The sequence below is a fragment of the Octopus sinensis genome, unplaced genomic scaffold (assembly GCF_006345805.1).
Source record: "Octopus sinensis unplaced genomic scaffold, ASM634580v1 Contig13674, whole genome shotgun sequence".
Lineage (NCBI taxonomy): Eukaryota > Metazoa > Mollusca > Cephalopoda > Octopoda > Octopodidae > Octopus > Octopus sinensis.
This window is the reverse complement of record NW_021833026.1, coordinates 288,887-308,616: the sequence shown is the minus strand read 5'-3', so window position 1 is coordinate 308,616 and position 19,730 is coordinate 288,887.

Here is a 19,730-nt window from a genome sequence, read left to right as displayed (position 1 = left end):
ACCTCGGAATATTTCTATAGATATTTTCTTATTACATCTCAGTTTCATCATTTCATTATCAATTTATTATTATTAAAAATAAAATCTATTACATGTCTCTCAGGTTGTTCCGTGCAAGATCTCTCGTAACTCAGCTTATGTTTACCAGAAATGGTAAGTGGTGAGTTATCCACTACTCCAGCCTGGCATAAAGATTGGAAACCAGCACCATATCCCAAGACACACCAAGAACGCCTGAAATCCGCAGAAAAGTACGGCCTATTACCCCAGGACTACCAACCCTATCCAGACGACGGAATGGGCCACGGAGACTACCCAATGCTCCCTGCTGTGTCCTCCCTGGCTAAGGACCCCTACGAGGACTGGGACTACCCTGACGAACGGAGAGACTTCAACGAGCCAGTATGAGTAGGTCGACTATGCAGATGCACGCCTTCCATGACACAATGGTACCATTCAGGTGGAATTCGGCCGACAAACTGCCCTACTCAGCGTGGGGTATTAAATGACATTAGTAGACTTGTCGTCCTCCTCCTTTGTGTGTTCCCTCCCTTTGCTTTCTGTCTTTGGAATTACTACCAGATGAACTATATTGCCTATTTTCCTGCGGTAGGTTTCTTTCTTATTTGCAGATGCCAAACCAATACCCCGCTGACGGTCCTCACTATTCTTTCAAAATTGTTAATTAGTTTTATTAATACTTATTTTACTTATTAAATTTAATCCTAAAGCTGTATAGTAAAGTTTCTCAAATTTGGCTAACATTATTAAAAACACAAAATTTATTTTATAATATGTAATTTTACCCGTGTTCTTGTTGTAAGTACAAGACTTAATTGTTTCCAAAAATTTGAAATTTTGACATATAAAAATGAAAATAATGCTAAATCGTTCACAGATTTTGTGATTTATTTAATATTTGAATTTCACGAAAAGAAATGAATAATATTCACATTAATTTTGACAAATGCTAATTTTAAAATTGAAAAAAAATTCACAACTGCCGAGAGTTTATATTATATTAAAAACACTGACAGCTCGCTATAAAATAATAACCACGTTAAAATAATTATGCTAGCTTTATGGATTAAATTAGACTGTCTGGTAAAGATGATGCAGAGTACAGTCTACTGAAATCCGTTTTTTAATGTCAAAACGTGGATATTTCAAAAGTTACAAAATTTCGACTAAAAAATAAAACTGAAAATTTTATTCTTCATTCTTGTCGCTGATTTCCAGTGGATTTAATTGATCTTAAAAGATTTATAGTTTATTGTTTATTACTGCAGATTTAAGAATCAAAATGATCATTTTTTGGTTAATGTCTGTAGAAGACGTATATTCAAAATATGCATTCACCAGGAACAACAAATTTGTCAATGTTAAAGATAGTGAGGAATAGTGAAAAATGTGCGTTCTAAACGCCTTAAAAAGATACTTAAAAATAATTAGTCAATCTTTTCTTTGAAAAAATATTTTATTATCTTATTTTTGACAAGAATTGGCATTAATAAAAGCTGCGACATATTAAAAACATTCAAGAATTATATTCGTTCAACAATAAAATGCAAATCGTTTAAATTTCATCAACTTGATACTAAGCTTGAAGAATGGATAGATTTTATGAAATAAAAGGGTATTTTAATTAGTTTATGCCAAGTGATATTTTAAATGATGTAATGATATCAAATAAAGCAAAAAAATTGCAGAAAAGTTATCTATTAGCGATTTTAAAAATCCAAAAGGATTTTTTAGAAAATTCAAAAACAAGTTAGAATGCATAAATTACACGAAGCAATGATAAATGACAAACAACCTGATCTATAACTATTTTTACATAACTTTGGTCAAAAATAGTTCAAGAACAATTTTAGGCCAATTTGAGAACTTTACTGTATTTATATGTTGTACAAATCATATCCCCACATAAATCCGTGTCTGAAATTAATATTATTTGTATTATTAATATTAAATAAAATATATTGAAATTGAATTCATGTCATATGTGAATCACACTTTGAGATTTGTCAACATAGTAAAATAAGTGCGCCTAATTGAAAGATATACCGACACGGAGCACGGAGTCCTCTATGGATCTTTCCTACCAATCACCACAAAAATCATTGGAAGGGAGTAGGCGAACTAACAGAGGTACCCTGGGCTTACCCCACCTCAGGTCGGTCTCCATAGTCACTTCGAGCTCGGAAAATATATAAAAAGACGTTACCCCTTCCTGGAAACACACAACCTTAAAGTCCTCTCATCATATATCCCCCGAACTATCTCCAGTGCCATGGCCAACCTGGAAGGAATGTTCCCGGAGGTCCCAAGTGGTACAGTTCCTGTGGATGTAATCCCGTTGGAGGAGGATTATGTACTGTTTTCACTGCATTGTAGACTATTTATTTCTCGGGGCACTGTCCGGCCTATTTCGCACTTTTGGAACGACTTTTCCCACTTTTTGAGGAATTGGACAGTCAAAACAGGGTATTGGTCCACATTTATGTCAAGGACTTCATATCTCGGATATCCACGTTGGCGGGGTACGACTACCTGCCCCTTCCTCTGTTCAACTCAATATATGGAAATATAGTCTGCGATGTATTAATGTCCTCTATTTGTCCCAGAAGGCCGAAAACTTGTCTCTCCCCACATGGTTCACTCACTCGGTGGAAGACAGGATGAAAGTGCTGATGAACCAGTACCAGAAACTCAAATATGGGTGTGAGGCAATGGTCCGTCTCCGCGGAGGTCGACAGTTCATATTTATATTCAGGACAACTTTTGAAACGAATCATCAGGTCGATGAAGAGGGAGGACGACGATTCTCAGAAGGCGATGATATACTCGGCTGTTGGTAGTCTGAGATGAGTAGTAGCATGACATCACAATCTTGTCCTTGCTGGGTGCCTTCAATGTTCAGGAGATTGTGCAGCCTCGATTTGCTTCGTGTCTGTTTATTGAGTTGCATCAAATTGATGGGAATTCGTGTGTCAGAATTGTGTTTAGACAGGACGAATCGGATATCCGAGTTATCAAACTTAAAGGTTAGTTCCTTTACTTGTCAAAGGCTGTGGAGATATGTGTCAACTCGAGACATTCGAATCAGTCCTCTCTTCTGTGATCCCGGTCAATGTCGCCAAAGAATGCAACGAATTAATTCACTAATCTTGTTATGTGTTTTATTAGCTAAGATCATCCAGGAGATTCAGAAAGATTTTTTTTCCTTTTTTGATTCAGCTTAGTTCAATTTTGGGACTCAAAGAACGACATAATCAAAGAAGTTGTCCACGGTTGGTACATCGGGATCCCCATGACTGCTGACCTAACGATGAATTAAAAGAACGACAAAGTGAATCGTTTTTGTTTTTACTTGTGTCTCAAAAAGAATTTTTGAATACCAATTTCTGTAGATAAGCGGTCTTGAACGACGAGAACTAAATGTGAGGGACTCGTGACCCTGTCATATTGGATAAATTCAAGGGAGCTCCTTAATCAACATTTTAGTTCAAATAAGAAAATAGTATGTCGCGACCCACGCTGGCGACCAGAGCGACCTTCATTGTTGACAAGATTGACAGGGCGACCTACATAGTTTGACATTAATTTTTTTTTTTTTTTTTTTTTTTTATGAAATATTTTCATTATTAATAATGTCAGTTAATAAATTCAGAGAAGAGATTGATTTGAGAAGTCAATTGAGGAAGCCCGCTGCCTGTATGGAAAGCGAGTTCCCTCGGAGTATGGCTATTCCGATCCTTTGTCTTAGCCATACTCCTTCACGAGGATCATTTTTCTTTGTGGCGAGCATTCTTCCGAGTTCGCGCAAGAACTCGGCAGTCGCTGGGCCAACAGCTCCTGATGACTCAGCCGCAACAGGGGTGAATCTGTAGCGGTCCCCGAGGAAGGAATATTTTTTGGTTTTAAGGTTTTCCGCGATTGAGGCAGCTGCTCCAGGTGTCTGAACCGATTTAAGGAGATTCGTGCTTGAGTAAGTATCGACGCAAGTTGCGTCCCAGACCAAAGATCGTCCGGAGTTGAAAGGGAAAAGAGTCATCCCGTCAGGTCTCTTTCCATCACCTCGATCGAGACCCACTGGTTCAAGCTGTGCTGGGAAGCCTGCAGCTTCAGAGCTCTGACGATCATGTCGTTCAGAGCGGCGTGACGTGGTCCTCTTCCGGCGGATCTCCTGCAGGATAGCGGGTGCAATCCTTCGCATCGACCGTTTTTCCCGCAGCGGCATCGGTGCTCCTGGCAAACGTCTAGTCCAAGTCTTTGTCCGATTCCAATCCTCAAAGAATCGTCGTCCAAAAAAGTCCCGAGATTTGGGCAAGGGATTGCACCAAGCCATGCTCCGCTCCCTCCACTTGAGGCTGACACCAGGCAAGCAAGGCGATGTTGATTTGCTTCTTTTTTAAGCCCTTCTGAAATTTTGGAGCAGACAATGTTATCCCAGTTCCTTTGTTTCGTTGTGTCTTCGGGGATTTTGAGTCCTGACCCGATCCAATCCCGGCAAGCTTCATCAAATGACTCATTCCAGCGAAGTCCAATAGTGTGACGAAGGACTTGCCGTGTCAAATGGTTGCAGCTTGAGAGAGACGAAAGATATGCCGGGTACGCGACCTCCAGCGCCGATCTTAGACCGACACCCCCAAATCCAGAGGGAAGCTTACATTGCTTCCAACCGAGTTCGTCGAAGCGGACGTTGATTAGTGACTCAACAGTTTGTTTGAGAGATTTGTCTATCGAAAGTAGACTGTCGTAATGTTCGTGGCAGGGTGAACTTCGCAGTAGGTATAAAAGCTTGGGTAGTCCGATGTTGTTTCTCATCAGGAAGAAGGATGTGTGAGAGTCGAGGCATGACAATCTTTTTGCGAGGCGAGACAATTCTTCATTTTTAGAAAGTAGATGGTTCCTGAGTTCGTCTTCACTGAGTGGACATCCAAGGAAATATAGTTTATCAACTGGCACAGTCGGGATCCCGGGAAGCAGTTCGTTGAAAAACTCCTTGATAGAGAGAAAGTCGGTGTTTGAGTATGAGACATTTATTAACTCTGATTTGTTAATATTGATGTCCAATCCCAAGTGTTTTAATGCGGGAAGTGCTTGACGTAAAGAATTGTATGTTTCCTCGAATGATCCTCCAATTGTGGCATCGTCGAGATACCAGAGATTTAGTTGTGCGTCAATTGATCTCACAACATCATCAATTGTCAGGGCAAATAAGAGGGGTCCGAGCGGATCTCCCTGCTGGACACCAGTTTTTGATTTGATGATTCATCATCAAAAACCAGAGACGTATCTTCTCCGTATGACAATTTAACAAGAGGGAAAAGCATGGGAGCCCTCTTCCAACACGTTTCCATAATGGAGTCTCTTCTGAGAGAATTGAATGCATTGGTTATGTCCAATTTGATTCCAATGCATTCGTTTGCAGTATTCTTCTGTGTGAAGAAGAAACGCCTTGCCGCATGAACCGCTGCCTCACATCCGTTCTGGATACTAACACCCATTTGTTCTGGGAAGAACTCCGCACCGAGTGGGCGGCTCACGAGGGTCGAAGCAATCTTCGCTGCGAGTCTCTGAAATAGTTTCCGACCGCAATGGGGCGGATTCCTCCGTTGGGTTTTTTGAACGCGAGTAGCCTTGCGGAGAAGAGCAATTCTCTGGCATACTCCGGGATGTCGCCATTCACCATTTTCCTTATTAGGTCCGTGATCGATTTAACAAGACAGCGTCCTGCTTCCGAGGTGTAGGTGGACGTTAGGTCCTTGATATGGCCGGGGCGTAACCCATCCAAGCCTCCGCTGCTGCTAGCGGCAAAGGAAGTGATTCCGCGCCGCACTTCTGATTCGGTAATCATAATCTCTTGGGTTCCTTCAGGATTCGAGAACTTTACATAATCACTCGGTGCACTTGGGTGCTTCTGAATTAAGGTATTCAGGACCTCGGGGGTGCTAGACAGCACGGTGTCATCGGACGTGATAACCCGTAGGGCTGCCCGCACATCGCCCTCCAGAAGTTTCCGATTCACTCGCTCCTTCAGTTTGTTGGGGGCATCTTTGGTGAATGCTCCTCTGGTTTTGACCGCATTGGCAATAAGTGGCTGTTCAAGTATTGCGTGTATGCTATGACTGCCGTAATTCAATATTCTTCCTTTCAGTTTCCCGGTTAAGTTTAGCCGGGGTTTGTTCTTTACTCTGGTTATCAGATTCCGTTGTAGGTGTTCCGAGTGCAAAGGTGCGAAGCATATAAGTTTTAGCCAGGATTCCCAGCTGTCAGAGGACAGTGCGTTGTCAATGAGGTCTGAGAGGCACGTTGCTGCGGCAATACGTGCTCCTTTTGGGATTTTTACTGGGATTTTCCTGGCTTTCCGGAGGTTCGAGATCTTCAAGAGAATGTGGTCAGAATGTGGTGATGTAAAGTTTGGCTGGGCTGTTGTTTGACATTAATTACTGACTAAAGATAATTGCTAAAAAATCAAAAAACTTACATTTTTTATCTCTATTCATAGTAACTATTTCGTATTCGAACTAAATGTTTGTTAGTAAAGACAAACAAACCATTAATCTGTATTTAGACATTATATTTTTTACTTTTCCCTTTTCTTCATATGGGGATTCAAATCTGTGCAGCTTCAATGACGGATTCGCCCCACAATCTTTTATTATTCGTTTCTAAAAATAAATACATCGTAAATTTACCATTAAGTTCATCTTCGACAAACGATGCCTCGTTATTTTCATATAAATTAAAATAAGATTATAACCTGGTATTTATGAATCACAGTGTTAATTCCAGAAATACCCTTAAACTTTTGAAGGGGGTCTCATTGATCGCCGAGTGGTGTGTCGTATTATAGGAAAAAGTTACTTTGTCTAAAAATTGTTTCCAATTTTTACGTATTTTGGTTTTTTTGAATTCCAACCCGTTGTCCGTTTGCAAGATCTGACAATATCCAATTTTGATAAAACAATTTTTGGATTTATTCACCATTTCTTCAATTAAATTTTAAGTCTTACCAGAAGCAGTTTTATTTTTTAGAGATTTGCAGACAACAAATTTGCTGTGGATGTCAATAATTGTCAGTATCCAATTACATCCATCGTTAAACTCCTTATATCTTCTAACATCAATAATATCCGCCTGGAATCTTTCATTGGGTTTCCTGCAGTTACATGGTAATTAGAATCCGACACCTAGGTATATTTTTTTTAAATAGTTTCAATGGTAGGGCAAATTTACAAATTTCGCAGTATTTTATAATTTGTTCGATGATTTGACGTTTTACAGTGAAATAGAATTCACTGCACTTTTTCTGAAGCTTTCGTATTCCCCAGTGGGATTCTTGGTGGTGAATGGCGAATGCTAGTGTCCTCATCTCCATTTCATTGTCCAGATAAATGACCAATTTGTGTTTTTGGTTATTCTCGTCCTTTAGATAGAGACTATGAGTTAGGAGTTGCAAATATACAGATCATTAATAATGATAAATTGAGTCGCTTTTTTCATGCTAACATCTTTTGAGAGAAACCATAATTTTTTTCTAAAATGACGCTAAACCATTTCTTAAAATGAATTTTTTCCGGTTTAAATAAATATCAAATTTAAATTAAATCACCTGTCAAACTGAAGGTCATAACCTGTCAAGCTGATGGTCGCCAGCGTGGGATGGTCGCCAGCGTGGGTCGCGACATAGTAACACTACGATTAATTAAAAGAGGAACGAAATAAATTGTTTTTACTTGTGTCTCAAAAAGAATTTCCAATGTCTGTCTTAAATGACACGACATGAAGGACTGCTGAGGTTTTTTTATTGGAAAACCTTAAAGGAGATCAACATTCTAGTCCAAATAAGAAAATGGTTTTATTTCGGTGTTAATAACTGCGTAGTTGTGAATATATTCTGTGGCTTTATTCTTTTTTCTCAATTACCTAGACCACTGACTTAATTTTATAATAAATTAATGTTTTTTACTAAAGAGAACAATAAATGTGACTAAAAGAATGACTAGAATAGTCGCTAAGATAGAAATGCAGCACACTCTCTTTACTCTCTTCTACAAATCATGTCAGCAAAGTGACCTGTCGGTAACGTCTGGACGTGTACACTGCGTTGACGCCTTCCTCGACGTTGTTGTAGCAATCTTTGAGTACGGCCGACTCAAATCTGTCTACCAAATTATTTTACCAATCAACCGACGAGAAGTGCCTGAGTTTCTACCATTCGATCAACCTGATGAAAAATGTCGTTGATGTCCCGAATGTCGTTCTAGGAGAATATCCCAACAACCAACCTCCAACTGAATGATCACGTCATGATCCTTCTGTGACTGAGGCTCCATGTCGATGATTTCGAATTCAGTCCTAAATGGTCCACAAGTGAAAATACTCCAAGTCGAACACATGAACCTGCCAATTTTTAATTTGTTTGTAATACGCTTGTCGGCGAACCCATTGTAGCCTTTTCAAGAGACCGTTTCAACAGTGACCTTCGGCCGAGAGACATTTTCTTTTGAGAAGACTGGAACTTGTGCTTGTGGACTTCGAACTTTTCAACCAAGTCAAAGATCTCTTTACTTCTTTTAGTCTGCAAAAATGGAGTGGGAATTACCCTTTCATTAGCAGGAGCATAGCAGAGATTGGCTTTGAGTCGACATATGTTGTTATGAGTGGACATGATGTCCAGTTTGTTAGTTTTTTGGAGTTCGAGTCTAAAATGTTTATTGACTCTAACATTTGGTCTATTTCATCAACGTCCAGTCGTTTTGTGTCGCAATAGCTTTTGAGAAGATTGGCTAATTTACGTAGTTTACTGCAAACTGTTTATTTCAATGGTTTTGATTTTTTTTTCGATGAATTCCAAAGTTGTGAGATATTCGCTTAGTTTCCAGTCTAACATTAGAATGGCAGTAACTTTGACCATTGCTATCCATAATTGTTTTTTAATATTTAGATAATAGTTTATTCAAAATTTTAGATTCAAATAATAACGAACATATATATTAAATAATAAAATGAAATTTTTTAACACATTCACTTTTTAATAAAAAGTCAAGAGCCTTCAAAGATAAAATGAAATATTTTAGCTAATTTTTATTACAAACCGCAATTTTAACTCAGTATAAATTCAATTGAACTATATTAATCAATAATGAAATTACACTCAACCCTCTCAAATTGGCCATGTTTGGTTCCTTCAATTTTGTTACCAAATTTGAGAAATGGCAAATTAAAGAATAAAATCGAAGCATTGCCTCACACCCATATTTGAGTTTCTGGTACTGGTTCATCAGCACTTTCATCCTGTCTTCCACCGAGTGAGTGAACCATGTTTGGAAAGACAAGTTTTCGGCCTTCTGGGACAAATAGAGGACAACAATACATCGCAGACTATATTTCCATACATTGAGTTGAATAAAGGAAGGGGCAGGTAGTCGTACCCTGCCAACGTGGATATCCGAGATATGAAGTCCTTGACATAAATGAGGCCCAATACCCTGTTTTGACTGTCCAATTCCACAAAAAGTGGGAAAAGTCGTTCCAAAAGTGCGAAATAGGCCGGACAGTGCCCCGAGAAATAAGTAGTCTACAATGCAGTGAAAACAGTAGATAATCCTCCTCCAACGGGATTACATCCACAGGAACTGTACCACTTGGGACCCCCAGGAACATTCCTTCCAGGTTGGCCAGGGCACTGGAGATAGTTCGGGGGATATATGATGAGAGGACTTTAAGGTTGTGTGTTTCCAGGAAGGGGTAACGTCCTCGTAGGGGTCCTTAGCCGGGGAGGACACAGCCGGGAGCATTGGGTAGTCTACATGACCCATTCCGTCGTCTGAATAGAGTTGATAGTCCTAAGGTAATAGGCCGTACTTTTCTGCGGATTTCAGGCGTTCTTGGTGTGTCTTGGGATATGGTGCTGGTTTCCAATCCTTATGCCATGCTGGAGTAGTGGATAACTCACCACTTACCATTTCTGGTGAACATAAGCTGAGTTACGAGAGATCTTGAACGGAACAACCTGAGAGACATGTAATAGATTTTATTTTTAAGAATAATAAATTTTTTTTTTTTTTTTTTTTTTGCAATAATAATCAATGAAAAGATAGAATTATGTTTATGGTGGATATGTAGCCTGGCGGATTGCCAAACTGTTTCCCCGGATAATGGCAATCGAGAGCCGTTGCATTAGCCAGTTCGCCTCCCGAGGATCATGGGTGCGCATTGAGATTTTGGCTCCGAGCTTGCGAAGGAACTTTTCAGTTTTTGGACCGAGAGCACCCGACGTCTCAGCCGCGATCGGCACCACGGAAAACTTCTCCGAGAGGGCAGAATATTTTAAAAGCTTTAAATCTTCAGCCTTCTTAGCTGCAGATTTGGCCTCCAGGGCACACGAAGTTAAGTGAGAAGCAGAAAAGGTGTCGCAGCAGGTTGCGTCCCAAACGAGGCCTTTTCCGCCTTCGAAGGGGAAAAGGGTCATCCCGTCAGGACGTTTCCCGTCGCCGCGGTCGAGGCCCGATGGCTCGAGGACCGAAGGAAATCCCGCCGAGAATAATAAATTGATAATGAAATGATGAAACTGAGATGTAATAAGAAAATACATATAGAAATATTCCTAGGTTCCCTTTTGCTATTTGCGCCGCGTCCACCGGCGAATCCTACTAATTTACTGTTCTCGGCAAGCTTGACAGTTCTAAATAAAAGCGACGGTGGCATCAAAATCATCGCTTTGGGTAACACATTTAAGAGGCCTGTTGCGAAAATCATTCTTAGCGATTTTCTTTCTGATTTGAGCTCTCAGTTGTTGCCACGTCAGTTTGGCGCTTGTGTCCGATGTGCCTGTAAAAAATCTGCCTACGGGATCAAAGAATTAGTCACTAAAAGCAATTCGATCATCCAGTTTCTTGTTAAACTGGACGTGCTCAACACTTTTAACAGTGTTCGCACGGATCATATCCTCGAATTTGTTCACGCCCGTTGTCCTCCGAATCTTTTATTTGGGGAGAATTTGTTAATCTCAGCGTATGGGGTTCAGCAAGGGGATTTATTTGGAAAGGGGTGGGCAATCAGTCTATTGCGGCGCATTTCTTGTTTGATTATGTTAAATTGTCTGAAAATCTTGTGAGCAAACTTTCCTCGACTTAATTGGTTACAAAGTCACACCAAAAGAAAAATTGAAATAAATAGTAATCTAAAAAATGACCTCACATTCAAATTTCAGCATGTGGAGTTTATGTCTTCAGAAAAATATCCAATTTTGATTGATTCAAATCAACGAATCCCTTTCTGAGAAAGTTGTAGGTCTGTAATTGACAGATCCGAAAGATCTGTTTGTAACTGCTATTGGAGATAAGAAATATGAATTAGTTCTGATTCTGGAACGATTCTCTGAACTCGGGGCACATATGGGGCTATTTCTTATTAAAAACTATTTGTGTCCCTCTTCTTACCTACTCGCTTTGTTCATTTCTGAAAACCCGATCTGTTGCCTGACCTAGATTTTATTATTTGAACTCAGTCGAAAAATTACTCAATGTCGACTTCTCCAGAGACCAACTTATTCGTGCAATGTTACCTTTGCAATTTGGTAATATTGGTATCCGCTCGTGCATGGATATCTTTCTTTTTTGCTACTTATCTTCGCGTTCGTCATTGAGAAAATTTTTCAAATCTGTTCTTTTTCTCTCTCCTAAACATTTTAAATTGACTGAATTTTTTTCTGCCCTCAAGAATTTCCGAATATCAAATTTTGTAGATAAGCGGTCTTGAACGACGAGAAATAAATGTGAGGGACTCGTGAGCCTGTCATATTTGATAAACTCAAAAGAGTTTCTTCATCAACATTCTAGTTCAAATAAGAAAATATTAACACTACGATTAATTACAAGAGGAACGAAATGAATTTTGTTTTTACTTGTGTCTCAAAAGAAATTTCCAATGTCTGTTTCGTATTCAACGATAAGAAAAACTGCTGAGGCTTTTTTATTGGATGAACTTAAAGGAGATCAACATTCATGCACACATAAGAAAATGGTTTTATTTGGGTGTTAATAACTGCGTTGTTGTGAATATATTCTGTGGCTTTATTCTTTTTTCGCGATTACCTAGACCAGACGTCACCAAACTACGGCCCGCGACAACATTTTATCCGGCCCGCGCACTATTTCGAGATATTCAATTAATACCTTAATAATTAACTTAAATAAAAACTTTAATTAAAAAATTAAACTATTTTGCAAGATTTAATTCGAAAAAAAACTTATCAGCATTAACGTTAAATTTTTCTTTGTTGCTATGTCTAATATGAAAAGAAAGGTTGACCGCGAATGCCGTGTATTCAATAAATTATGGGAATTGAAGTATTTTTTTGCGAAAGATGAATTAAAGCAGAAAGCTTATTGTTTAATATGCCACGAACATCTCTCTGTTATGAAGGAGTATAACATTCGACGTCATTATGAAACGAATCATGCTCCGATATATTCCAAGTACACTGGAAAGCTACGTGAGGATAAAGTTGAATCACTGAAACGCACTTTACAAATTCAACAAGGCCTTATAAAAAAAAATTTTGAAAATAATGAACATGTAACAAGAGCTGGATACGAGATAACGAAAATTATTTCACAACACGGGAAACCCTTTAGTGATGGGATGTATATCAAAAATTGCATTATTGAAGCAGTTAATTGTTTGTGCCCACTAAATTCTTCCTTATTTGATGGAATAAGTTTGTCGGCGAGTTCTGTATCACGGAGAACTGAAGAGCTTGGAAAAAATATATATTTACAAATTGTGAAAAGCCAAATAATATGTTGTGTTATTCTGTTGCATTGGATGAGTCAGTTGACATTTCGGGAACATCGCAACTTTTTATTTTTATTTGTGGAGTTGATGAGAGTATTTCCATAACTGAAGAACTGGCATCTGTTTGTTCTATTCATGGAACAACCACTGGAAAAGATATTTTTGATGAATTGGAACAAACTATAAGTGACTATAACCTTGAATATGAGAAACTGAGTTGTGTTACGATTGACGGGGCAAAGAATATGGCTGGTTCTAAAAAGGGTCTAGTTGGGCAAATAACTAATAAATTGGAGGAATTACATATTTCAAACACTTTGTTCATTCATTGCATCCTTCATCAGCACGCACTATGTGCGAAGGCTCTTAATATTTCATGTGTGTTGAATCCAGTTATTTGCATAATAAACTTTGTTCGAGGGAGCTCACTTAATCACCGTCAGTTTAAAGTTTTACTTGACGATTTTGGATCTGAATATTTTGACTTACCATATTACACTGCAGTTAGATGGCTTAGCTGTGGTAATGTATTAAATAGATTTTATAAACTCCGAAGTGAGATTGATATTTTTTGCGATAAAGATGATTTCTATATTTGGCACAACTTACCAATGTGAGCAAACGTTTTCGAGGATGAAATATGTTAAGTCTGCCCATCGTGCAAGATTGACTGACGGACACTTAAAATCAATTCTCATGATAGGATGCAGCAATTTAAAACCAAATATTGATGAACTTATCAAAAAAAGATCACAGTTCCATAACTCTCATTAAAATTTTTGTTTACTTTATTTTTGTTTAAATTAGTTTTTATTGTAAAAAACACACTTATGAATTTCTAGTAAAATTATAATCCTATACACGTGCTCCGGCCCGCGTTCATTGTGTTGGGGTCAATCCGGCCCGCGAGTGCAAAAAGTTTGGTGACCCCTGACCTAGACCATTGATTTAATTTTATAACAAATTAATGTTTTTTACTAAAGAGAACAATAAATATAATTAAAAGAATAACTAGAATAGTCGCTAAGACAGAAATGCAGCACACTCTTTTTACCTTCTTCTACAAATCATGTCAGCACAGTGACCTGTCGGTGACGTCTGGACATGTACACTGCGTTGACGCCTTCCTCGACGTTGTTGTAGCAGTCATTGAGTATGGCCGACTCCAATCTGTCTACCAAATTATTTTATTAATCAACCGACGAGAGGTGCCTGAGTTTCTACCATTCGATCAAGCTGATTAAAAATGTCGTTGATGTCCCGAACGTCGTTCTTTGAAAATATCCTAACAACCAACCTCCAACTGAATGATCACGTCATGATCCTTCTGTGACTGAGGCTCCATGTCGAGGATTTCGAATTCAGTCCTAAATGGTCCACAAGTGAAAATACTCCAAGTCGAACACATGAACCTGCCAATTTTTAATTTGTTTGTAATACGCTTGTCGTCGAACTCATTGTAGCCTTTTTGAGAGACCGTTTCAACAGTGACCTTCGGCCGAGAGACATTTTCTTTTGAGAAGACTGGAATTTGTGCATGTGGACTTCGAACTTTTCAACCAAGTCAAAGATCTCTTTACTTCTTTTAATCTGCAAAAATGGAGTGGGAATTACCCTTTCATTAGCAGGAGCATAGCAGAGATTGGCTTTGAGTCGACATATGTTGTTATGAGTGGACATGATGTCCAGTTTGTTAGTTTTTTGGAGTTCGAGTCTAAAATGTTTATTGACTCTAACATTTGGTCTATTTCATCAACGTCCAGTCGTTTTGTGTCGCAATAGCTTTTGAGAAGATTGGCTAATTTACGTAGTTTACTACAAACTGTTTATTTCAATGGTTTTGATTTTTTTTTCGATGAATTCTAAAGTTGTGAGATATTCGCTTAGTTTCCAGTCTAACATTATTTAGAATGGCACTAACTTTGACCATTGCATTCCATAATTGTTTTTTAATATTTAGATAATAGTTTATTCAAAATTTTAGATTCAAATAATAACGAACATATATATTAAATAATAAAATTAAATTTTTTAACACATTTACTTTTTTAATAAAAAGTCAAGAGCCTTCAAAGATAAAATGAAATATTTTGGCTTATTTTTATTAAAAACCGCAATTTTATTTTTATGCCCAAAATACCACATTTTTAACTCAGAATAAATTCAATTAAACTATATTAATCAATAATGAAATTATTTAAGACATTCCTTGCTTTGTCGAACAGTGAATAGGCTCATCTACATCATATAATCATATTAACACTGTGGGAACATTAGGCCTCATTTTTCGCATTAAAAAAGACTAAACGCTCCAAAATTCTCTCAATTATCAAACATATCTTATTTCGAAAAATGTATTTTAGTGTACTGAAAGATTCAAAACTAATCAATTCAAACGCCTATAGACCTGGTAGAAAGATAGATTAGAATGAGACCAAATCAGTGAAAAATATTTTCCATTACTCGAGCAAATCAGCTACGACAGATTTAAAGGTTTTCTCCAATGAAAAATCCACAAATATGATAGACGAATGGCATAAAGTTTGAAAATATAGGCTGAACTAGTTTCGAGGTTGAATTGGTCAAATAAGACACATAAACTAAGTTAAGAAATCATGGTTGCCGAATTCAGTTAAATTTATTTTAAAAAATACACAAAAAATCATTTTCCAGTCAATTCGAGTTCTTTTGCTTTGTAAATGTCGTTTCCAATTGCCTCGTAGTGTTTGTTCATAGAGTGAATCTAAAATAATAGAAAGAGCCCAACACAGTCTCGTGCTCTCTTGAGCAAATCCTCACTTTCATGGTCAGTTTGATTGACCTTTTCGATGCCCTCATTCCGCAACGTCCTCATCTCCAATTTGGCTTTCTCGAACAAAGCCTTGGCAGATTGAGCCAATTCTAGTCGTCTGGCCGTCGTCAGTCTAAAGTGGTGGAAAACTGTTACTTTGGGATGGGAATGTATATTCGGTCCTCCTGCTCTTGTGGGTTAATGGAGAACCCCGCTGAAGTCAGAGCGGAGAGAGACTTTTTCAAATACTGACCAATGCTAAGACTTGTGCAACCTGAGGAGCGGAAAAGTCGATTGAAATGAGTTTTGGGGATTTGATATAAACTCGGGCGATTTCTCCCAATTTGATGGACTCGTTGTTTTCCTCTGCAATCGGAAGGTCGATGAATTGACCTGTTGAAATGACTTTGAGAGACTGCCTGGGGAGTATCCGAGGCTGAGTTGCTTAAAATATTTGCGTTTAAGGGAGGCTATGCACTGGTCGAATGAGTTTTGCAGTTGTGTGTAGTCCACAATATGCATAGTTTCTGGGTCTATATATAACCTTCGGTGGACTGTTGGGTTAGGGGCAGTCCAAAACCTGGTTTATTCTTTTTTACTTTTTTGTTTAAATGTCGAATGTCGAGGAATAATATAGAGAGTTTATTCATATTGGAATATTTCTGTACACAGTGCATCAGACCCAACGTTGTCATTAATTCAAATAAATTAATTGAAATAGTTATTTACTGCAATCGTCATCTCTGCATAATTGACTTTGATGTTTTATTTAAAATAAGCAGTTCCAGAAAGTCTGCGACGGCCTCACTCCAATAAAAGAAACTCCAAACATAAGAAAAATTCATTACTCAATTCGGATTAATGGACACTTTAAACTTTATAATGATTAAAAAATAAGGAAGCAAATCAACTAACTACGACTAAAAGATGTCTGTCAGGAGCCTAAGGGTCGGCTCCTTGACTTCGCGCTGCGTATGGTTTCCGCCGAGCACAGCGACCGAGACTCGCTGAAAAAGTCGTTGGAATTAATAACTTGCTCTTAAAAAACTGGGTGGCTGGCACGTGCGTAGTTTGGGCACTTAGATGTTTCTGCTATGCGGAAGATTAGCTGATTTTACTGTGCACATTTTGCCTTCTGAAATATATCTCTAGTAGCCTAATTGACAAATCAACCTAAGAAATGTAACTTATAACGTTAGAAACGTCGGAATTCAAATCAGCTCGTAATTTGATAGCCAAATAACTTTAACCCACCAAAAATGATAAAAAAGAATAATGCTTAATTTATTCACAGGAATATAAAATATAAAGTTCTTTCAGAGATGAAACTCCTCAGATGATAAAACGAGGCGATGAGTATAAAAGTCAGTTTTCACTAACAATGGTAACAAACAAATTCTTCAAGAGGGTGTAGGCACTCTCCGGCCCAGTCCAACGAGAAAGCAACTCCCGACTGAAGGCACATGGGGGAATCAAGTACATAATTCCCGACAAATTCCCCTAACGAATAACATAACCAATTCAACTGCGTTCAAAATCACAATCCCGGCTGTCAGTTTACTTGACAGGTAGTCTATGAGGGACTTTCTGAAGATAGTTCGTTGTCTCCCACTTTTTGAGGGACGACGGCATATCCACACCAATTGGGAGTCTAACCATAACAAATCAACCACAAACTTTTATTTTTTCTCGAGTTCATCAAACTGAGGCTGGACTAGATGCATTCGCTTGCTTATCTGATAAGTGGGTACTGTCAGGTCACGTGCCGACAAAAGGGAGTAGCCAAAAGAGTCAATTCCCGCCAAATAAATATATTCCACTGACGCAGTCGAACTCTTCATTTTGAGACTGCCCTTCAACGGAGGAACTCGCTCCTTTTCCTCAAACATATTATGGCCGGCAGACTGTGGAGGGCGAACGACTGACCTCGGGTTATTCTCCACATGGAAACGAGGAGCTTGTTGAGAGTCAACCACATTGGGAATAGTTCGAATGAGTGGAGCATACACACTCGGAATTGTCATGTAGTGAGTCGAAGGAATCCGATTTGCGGGGGTCATATTAGCGGAGGAAATAGGCACAAAACATGTCCCATCTGGCCGGACTGTTAGATGGTAATCATTCATTTGTAAAAACGGTCCACACGGAACATACTGCACGGGATAAAAGACTGGCGGTCTTGTTGAGTAGTCAACGACTCCCTACAATGAGAGGAAGGAAGTACCTGTTGGGATGGCTGGTATATGAAGGGCTGGTTTGCGAAGGAATAACGCGGGAACTAGATAATAAATTACAACACACTAACATCAACACATATCGGATTGACTGTCCGCCTGATATAGACAGGTTCGGAATATCGGACTGGATTGCTCTGAGGTCTCTCAGTTGACACACTAACAATCACAATAGGCACATCCCACCTGTTTGGTGTAGTGACCACAGAAGGACACGAACTAGCAGGGATAACCACTGGAGATGACGTCGGGGGAATCTCCACATAATCCACGGATTCAGTGACCGGAGAACAGGCCACATCCTCCGCATGGACCACGGATATTGTAGACTCGGAGGAGGAGTGTACAGCAGGAGTCACTTGGTTATCATCTAAAATGTTAAAATAAAAACAACCCAATGTTTCTTTGGAGGGATATGACGACTGGGACACTGCAGGTGTCGAAACTGGAATATCTGGGGGAATCGTGGTCATTTTCGTATTCCGAAGAAGTTTGACATTGTTCTTGATTACGCGAGACAGCCCCGTTGAAAGTTTTGATTTGACATTCTTCTTCTTTTTTGGAGGAATATTGGCACACGGAGCAACAAAAGGAAAAGAATCAACACGTTCTGGAATGACAGGAACTGATAATTGACATTCTTCCAAAGTCGTCGATACTTCCTCAGGAAGTGGGCAATCAATTTCACTCTCCAACTTGACATGAGGCGAAGAGACATCTCCCGACCCATTCAAAAGCAGATCCAATCGCCAGGGAGTAGATGGTGTGTCTCCATTATGTGGGGTCACTTTCTCCTCATCCACGCAAGATAATTTCGTCTTCTCAGAAAATTTGCGTTTTTTAGATTTTTTAGGAACACTGGACTGTTTTCGCAGTGGGGCCTGCATTTGAGGGAGACAAGCATCAGTATTGTTGGGGTCACTCAAATAGCGTCGGATTTTTATCGAGTCGTACATTGAAATTCCAAAATCGTCGATAACCTCTGACTTTTTCCCGCCAATGGAGGAATTGTCCTCCTCACTGTCGATATAAATAACAGAATGCTTTCTTCTCTTCTTTTTTTGAGGACCGTCCTTGCCCTCGCCCAAGTTCAGTTCATTCTGTTTTGACACTTTCGGAGTGCCCGTTGCACAGTCCGTCTTTAATTCCTTCGACTTCTGAACAGATGGTCTGCTTATATTGTCAGGAGTAAACAAATCATCCTCCACCTCAACCATCTGCGAAATTGGTCTTTTCGTTGATTCCGTCTTCAGAGTGGGAAGTACAACCGTGTTCCGTACATTTTGAGGACTTTGTATCTCCGAGAGGGCCTCGGAACCAGTGGAAATTCCAGAGAGACGACTACTCCCCTTTGAATTTTTTGACACGTTGACTGATTCTTTCTTTACAGTCCTGGGAATGACTTCTGAAACAGTTTTAGACACGAGAGAGGGGATATTCCAAGCCCCGACAATCGGAGGAAGCTGATTCTTAACTGGGACGTCATCTTCTCTGACTGAGGAGTGTTGCATCTGTGATTGATGCACAGCTGGGACATCTGCTGATGGAGATTTGTCCCGTGAATACAACGACTTGACCAATGCAACGGGGAGTACATCACATGCCCTCGAAATGAACTTTGGACGACGGGAACGTAATTTATCCATAAGAACACGTGCCCGTTCGACTACATTCAGGTCAACCACCTTTTCGGAGGAATCGATGACAAACAAATCCTCAGGCTCTTTGACTGTTTGTTTAGTGTCGCCTACATGCGTCAAATAAAAAACAAACCATCGAGGTGTGAGGGACCGACACGATTAATAGGACTGCTATCAATGCTTGTGGAACACGACACACGCTCAGAGCGGACTCCATTATATGAAACGCGAGGACAACTGCTGTAGGAAGAACTT